This window comes from Eriocheir sinensis, chromosome 4 (genome assembly GCF_024679095.1).
Source record: "Eriocheir sinensis breed Jianghai 21 chromosome 4, ASM2467909v1, whole genome shotgun sequence".
Lineage (NCBI taxonomy): Eukaryota > Metazoa > Arthropoda > Malacostraca > Decapoda > Varunidae > Eriocheir > Eriocheir sinensis.
Genome location: NC_066512.1, coordinates 15917956 through 15925455, shown reverse-complemented (window position 1 = coordinate 15925455; position 7500 = coordinate 15917956). Strand labels below are relative to the sequence as shown.

The 7500-nt window shown below is 45.0% G+C and overlaps 1 protein-coding gene across 1 annotated transcript in view; it reads left to right on the top strand.

Annotated features, from left to right (window-relative positions):
* Positions 1-7500, top strand: part of LOC127008878 (uncharacterized) — an 81461-nt gene that overhangs the window by 21651 nt on the left and 52310 nt on the right. The window lies entirely within an intron of this gene.

Here is a 7500-nt window from a genome sequence, read left to right as displayed (position 1 = left end):
TGTGTGTTTCTGAATATCTCTCTACGTCAAGAAATATATGAATCTCTCTGTATATCTGTCTGTCTTTCCGTCTTTCTCTTCGTCTGTGGCTACCTTCCCTCCTACCTTCCGTCCTGATTGACTGCCGATGGTTTAGTGAGGGTCAGCCCTAGGTCAGTATAGGGCCCATAAGAGTGAGCACTGTCGTTGATCTGAGGGCGCGCTAGCATCAGTAGGAAGCACAGCCAGTCCCATCAAGAGTTGCTTAGGTAAGGGGTCTAACTCGGGTAAGATCTCCCTCCCACACTCTCTCTCTCTCTCTCTCTCTCTCTCTCTCTCTCTCTCTCTCTCTCTCTCTCTCTCTCTCTCTCTCTCCTTTTCTCCCTCCCCTTCCCTTTTTCCCCCCCTCCTCCCTTCTCCCCGGTGCTGGCTGGCAAGGAGCCCCGCCCTGACATTACCGCATCTCTATATATACATGAAACACGATCATTATCACCCGCGACCATGCACGCTGCTGCCAAGCGTGTGTGTGTGTGTGTGTGTGTGTGTGTGTGTGTGTGTGTGTATGTGTGTGTGTGTGTGTGTGTGTGTGTGTGTGTGTGTGTGTGTGTGTGTGTGGTGTATGCTCGTGTGGTCAAAAACAGTCGCCCGTCCGCTCATGTTAACGTAATTATAAAAGAAAGACTTAGGTAGGTAGCACACTACACAAACATAGGAGTAGTAGGCAATGTCGAGACTCAAAACGTTGCGCAATACGTCCCATTCAACGTTGAGATTTAGGTCCATATTCTTAAAAGTATCGGGCTCCCACATCGACTATTTCCCAAGGCCACAGAGAAGATTAATCTGGTTTTCATGGGTGTTTTTTTTCCGTTCACAGCGCAGAAGTTGAGTAAGACAAGTATAATAAGACAAGTGAATAGATAACTCAAAAGAATACATAAATGCCAAGACGGAAAGTATATGCAAAGGTGGTAAACTTGCAATATTGAAAGTATAATAATAGAAAATCCACAAAACAGTCCATGAAAATCTCAACAACTTCTACGAGAGGCTTTTCAGACAGACGAACTGAGGCGCCGATACGTTTAAAAATACCGGCCGTAGAACACTGACGAATACGTTATGACACCGGGCTTGCTCAAGAATACTAAAGGTGATTGATGATTTTGCCTTATATTTCGTTATTCCAGAGTGAAATTAGTGAATGTTAGATAAAATAAAATAAGTGAATAAATATGGTAAGAATACGAAAAATGATTGACGATTTTTCTTTTATCTTTCGTGATTTTAGAGTGAAACTAAGGAATGTGTGATATAATAAGACCAGTGAATAGATAAAGTGAAAGTATATGTATGAATCCGTAGACTGAATATATGGCAAAGGTGATAAACTTGCAATTATTGAAAGTATACTAATAGAAAATCTTCCTTCCCTTCTCCTTCCTCTTCTCATTTTCCTCTCTTGTCTTCGTGTGAAAGGTGGAAGTTGTGTCGCTCCTCCATCTCTTGTTGATACGGTACCTCCTCCTTCTTCCTTTCTCTCCTCCTCCTCCCTCTCCCCTCCCTCTTCTTTCTCCCTCTGTTGCTTGTTTAAAACGTTCCAACTAATCATTACAACACACACACACACACACACACACACACACACACACACACACACACACACACACACACACACACACACACACACACACACACACACACACATTTTTTTATCATCTCATTGCAGTGTGTTTGGAATATAATTGGTGTTTTATTTCCGGCCATTTTCTGTCACACTCTAGTCCCTCCTTCTCCTCCTTCTCTTGTTACGAGTTTATTGGTCTTTAATTAATCGTTCTATCGCCTTTTCCTTATGTCATTGTAGGGGGTTAAAATATTATAGCTGGTCTATTTTTGGTCACTTCCTTCCTCTCTCTAGTTTCAGTGTCTTCTATTTCTCCTATTATCGCTTTATGGCTCCTTGATTAATCGTTCTATCTCCTTTTCCATATGTCATTGTCGGGGTTTAAAATATGACTTCTGGTTTATTTCTGGTCACGTCCTTCTTCTCTCCAGTTTCATTTTCTTCTATTTCTCCTATTACCTCTTTATGGGTCGTTAATTAATCGTTCTATCTCCTTTTCCTTATGTCATTGTTGGGGGTTTAAAATATTACTGCTGGTTTATTTCTGGTCACTTCCTTCCTCTCTCCAGTTTCAGTTTATTCTATTTCTCCTATTACCTCTTTATGGGTCGTTAATTAATCGTTCTATCTCCTTCTCCATATGTCATTGTTGGGGGTTTAAAATATTACTGCTGGTTTATTTCTGGTCACTTCCTGTCACACTCTAGTCTTGGGTTTAAAATATTACTGCTGGTTTATTTCTGGTCACTTCCTGTCACACTCTAGTCTTTTCTTCTTCTCCTTCTCCTGTTACCGCTTTATGGGTCGTGAATTAATCGTTTTATCGCCGGTCCTGCCTCTTACTAACACCTTGCTCCCCTCGCCCTCTCTTCCCCTCGCTACGTGTTTGTCTTTTTACTGGGTGTGTCTTTTTGTTGGTTTATTTTTGACCGCTTCCTGATGCTCCATGGCTGTAGTACATCTCCCTCCCTCCGTTCGTCTTCTGTTAGGTGTGTTTGTTTGTTACCTGTTTGTTTCGTGTTTTCTCTTCTTGTACCTGGTCACTTTTCCTCTTCCATTACCTGTGTTGTCTGTTTATGTCTTGTTTGTCTGTCTTGTGTTGTGTCAGTGTTGTCTGATGTCTGTAGTACCTCCTTCTTCTGTTGGGTGTGTTTGCTTGACCCTCGTTTGTTTCCTGTTTTATATTCTTGTACCTGGTCACTTTTTTCGTCTTTCATTACCTGTGTTCTCTTTATTTCTTGTCTGTTTTGTGTTTTGTACATGTCCCTTGATGTCTGCAGTCCCTCCTTCTTCTTTTGGGTGTGTTTATATGCACCTTGTATGTTTCCTGTTTTGTCTTCTTGTACCTGATCACTTTTTTTCAGTTTCATTACCTGTGTTCTCTTTATTTCTTGTCTGTTTTGTGCTTTGATCCTGTTCCTTGATTTCTGTAGTACCTCCTTCTTCTTCTGTTGGGTGTGTTTATATGTACCTCGTTTGTTTCCTGCTTTGTCTTCTTGTATCTTGTCACTTTTTTTCAGTTTCATTACCTGTGTCCTCTTTATTTCTTGTCTGTTTTGTGCTTTGATCCTGTTCCTTGACGTCTGCTGTCCCTCCTCCCTCCCTCTTCTGCTTGGTGTGTTTATTCGTCCCTCGTTTGTTTCCTGTTTTATATCCTTGTACCTGGTCACTTTTCCTCTTTCATTACCTGTGTTGTTAGTTTGTCTTGTTTGTTTATCTTGTGTTTAATCCCAGTTCTTTTATCTTTGTTTCCATCACACCTGAAAACTTTCCTTCATATTGCGTGTTCAATCTCTTCTTTTTAATTATATCGTGTACTACCTTTAACTAAACTCTCCTTCCCCTTTTACCTGCCATTAGCTCTGTCTCCTTGCTATCTATGCTTTACTCTTACTTTCTTCACGTAACCTGTCTTTACCTTGCCAATCAAATGTCTAGGATTTCTCCAGTACCTTACCTGTATACCTAACTAATTGCATATCATAAGTTTAACGTGGCTTGTCTTTGTCATGATTTATATTCCGCAACAATGTGATTACGAAATGAATGAGTATATGATGATCTACTTTCTGTTTGTTTATAGCATCATAAAAAGTAGTTTACTGCGATGTGATATGTGTATGCGATGGGGAGGGGGTCGTGTGTGTGTGTGTGTGTGTGTGTGTGTGTGTGTGTGTGTGTGTGTGTGTGTGTGTGTAGGCGGTGTGTGTTGGCGAGGTGGATACATATACGCCTGAGGTAGATGAAGGATGGAGTTGATGGTTGTGTGCAGGTGGTGGTGGTGGTGGAGTGCTGAGGTGTGGAGGGGAGCGGGGGGAGGGCGAAAGGGATGAGATAGGGGTGGAGGGAAGCATGGGGAACGGTAGGAGTGGTGGGGGATGGAGTGTGAAGAGGTGGAGGGAGGGGGAAGAGTAGGGGAAGAGATAGTGGTGGTGGAGTGTGAGAGGTGGAAGGAATGGATGGAGGAGCGAAGGGAAAGAGATAGGGGTGGAGGAGAGTGAAGGTGGAGGGAGGGTAGTGGAAGAGGTGGCTTGTGGTGGGAAGGAAATACTATCCAACCTTCAGTCTGTAAACCCTTCATCCATCTGTTAGAATATCATCCAGACATCCATCTATCCAAGGAACTGTCATTCTTCAACCTTCCATCCATTCAACCATCGATCACTCATTCATTCATAAACCCACTCAATAATTCATTCATCTATTCATTAATATATCCAACTAATTAACCTTCCATTCATCTATTCACTGATCTCTCCATCTATCCATCTATCCACTCGTCCCACACTCATTCACCCATGCCTTCATATCATGGTAACAGTGTTCTCATAAAAATACTACATTCATCTCCCATTCATATATTCAACCACCCACACATCTTGCAGCCACCCATTCTTCTAGTTGTTATCCGTCCCTTCACCTAGCCAGTAAATAAGATAAGCCAGGTCTCAGTGCCAAAAATATATATATCTCCATCTCTTTCTATATCCCTCTTGGACAGACTTTTAGCCCCGAAATGTTTGATAATATGGACCACAACCACTACCCGACCATTAAAAAAAACAGTTTATAAGCATCGAGAGATTTTTTTTTTTTGGGGGGGGGGAGTGCCAAGTTAAAACGCATAAGCGACGATATTTAAGCTGCTGTGTCTGTTAGCCGAATAATACGTGGTTTCTTTGTATTCAGCATCCACGAGGAGTGTAGTCAACAATGCTTTCGTAAGTCAGGAAACGTCCATTGTTTGCTGAAGGAAAATTGTAGCATAAACAACCAAACAAAACGTTCCTCGTGGCTATTTCGGTTTACAATGCAGCCCACATCGCTGAGAAACAATGGAAAGCAGAGAGTTGGTCGTGGCTAGTTTGGCTTCAGCGCCGCTCATATCAGCCGAAGAAGCAAAGAAAAGAGTGGATTTATAGTTGGCTAGGTCGGAAAACAACACTTTCAGAGCCAAAAGTGCGGAGAAATCTGAGCTGTGTTTGCTCGTAAGTCTCTCCGGTGGTGGCAGGGTTCCGCTTTTCCCCTGGCAGAGAGGGCCGAGGAGAGGCAGCACGTGGGGGATATATTGTTCCTGCACTCACTTGAGGTATACTAAAAGTTCACTGAGACAACTTCCATCAGCATTTATCGGTGCTAGAGATTATAAAGATTATTTTACTTAAAGATTATGATGATAGAACTTTTGATGATAAAACGATGGTGGTGATAAAATGGTGATTAAATTTATTATTGCCCTTACGAATAATGATGGTAAACAAAATACCGAGGTAACTAAAACGTATCGTCCGTATGTCATCTGCTCCCTGCCTCTTTCCCTCCTTTCCTACCTCGCGCTGTCTGCCTCATTCCCTCCCTCCCTGCCTCACCCGCCACGTGTCCCTTCCCACCGCCCTCCCTCAGGCCGGTGGTGTCCCGCACGTCTTGCCTGAAGCGCTGAGGTTTCATGTTTTATGGAAATGTTTAAAAGTTTTTACTATTGTTGTTTAGGGCTCCAAAAATAAGGTAGCTAAAATGTGCCCGGGCGTTGGCTTCTCGCTCCGTGCAGAAGAGTGTGAACAGGAAAACGACTACTATGCACATGCACATGCGCGCTCAACCCCCCCCCCCCCCCCCGCACACACACCTGTCTTCCTTTGTCTTCAATCCTCCCTTTTATGTTAGTGTTCCCTTGATAATTGTCCCCCTGTCCGTCGGTGCATCAGTGGTTTCCTTTGTAGAGTAAGGCAGCGCGAGGTTGGATGTAATCATTTGTCTAATCCCGAAAAGCTTGAGGTCATCTCGTTCAGCCCCGCCAGCCAGCGCGACCAAGGTCTCAGAACATGTCATCTCTGGAAGCGGGAGTTAGACGTGATCGACGAATGTTTGTGCAGCCTTTGGGTGAGGCCTACAAAAAAATTCAGCGATTGGCAGCCAAGTGTTAGCAGTGCTGGTGTGTCAGTGACCTGTGCGGCAGGCTTACAAGTCATGTAAAAGTTCTATTAACTGACTTTGGGAGGTGAAGTATTAGGTCCAGGTGTCCTTAGTTCCTGGTGTTTTTATCAGTGCAAAAGACGCAGCACCTTTGTTCTGTCTTGCTCTGAGGCTGTTCGTTACCTCTTGACTGGTCACTGCCCCACGTGACCACGTGGCTCACCGCCCTCCATGACCACCAGAGCAGCTGGTCACCGTCTCACGTGGTCGCCGGGGCAATGGGTCAGCGACCTACATGACCATCGGGTCGGCTTATCACCGCCCCAGATGAGTCCGGTGACTCGGTGGTTACGATACTTACCTCGCCTTGCAACTTCGATCCCGGCTCACGGCTGCTTAGAAGGGGAGAGTAGTGGTGTCCTGTATCCCGGACAGATCTATATGGTCCTAGCTACCTGGAGTGGGGATATACTGTGTGCTGTGCAATATTTTACAATGCCTCCTGACTTTATAATTTTATCATCTCAAAAAAAAAATAATGATGATACAAGACACGATGTTTTTTCACTTTTTTCTGTGAAAATTAATTATTCCTCCCATGTTATATTATACACTGCTCACCCCTAAATATTTTCTTGCCTGCACCCATCGTGAAGGATAGTGATAGAGAGGTCGTCTTTTTTGACAGTACAAGCAGCTCAAGGGCGACTCTCCTTCTGACGGTGTGGCCGAAGCTCTGTTAAGGCGAGATTCTGTGCCTAGCTACTCGCCTCGTGACAACCCAGGCGGCGGGTCACGGCGTCAAGTGGTTGCCAGGGAACGGCTTTTAGCTATAGGCCGGGCCAGAGTTTTTGTGTGTTCCGGGTGTTGAAATGGCCGTTTTTAGATTTTTTTCTGGGCGACCTTGAGGTAAATTGGCCGGGTCACGAAGCTTGTTGCTAACAAGGGCGGGCGGGGAGCCAAGGCGCCCCGCGAGTGACGTCTTTACGGGCAGCCGCGCCCCCATTGCCTAGCCTCCACCGCCCCCGCCACCCTCACCGCCCCCGCCGCCCCTGCCACCCCCAACGCCCCCTCCACCCCCATGTCCCCTTCATCCCTGCCATCCCCGCCATCCCCGCCGCCACCCGTCCCACTTCGATGCTTCGTCTGGCTTTTCTGCCTTAACGCAGATCAAAACCACTCGCCAAGGTACCCGCGTCTGGCGTGGGGCCATAGTGTTATATAATTTTTTTGGTGATCCTTACGCCGATGGGTATGAGTACAGGGACGAATAGTGGCTGCATGCCGCCTCCAGGACGTGGCCTCGTTCAAAGAGGGATACACGTGTCTTAGAGAGCTATCTAGTGTCTCGGGATTGATACTACTGAAAATAGATCTGGACCGGTGCCCTTTATTTTGTTTTTTCATGCTCACTCATCAGTAAAGACTATAGTCTGTTTCATTCCGTCTGGCCACTCGTGAACGTGGATGTGGCACCT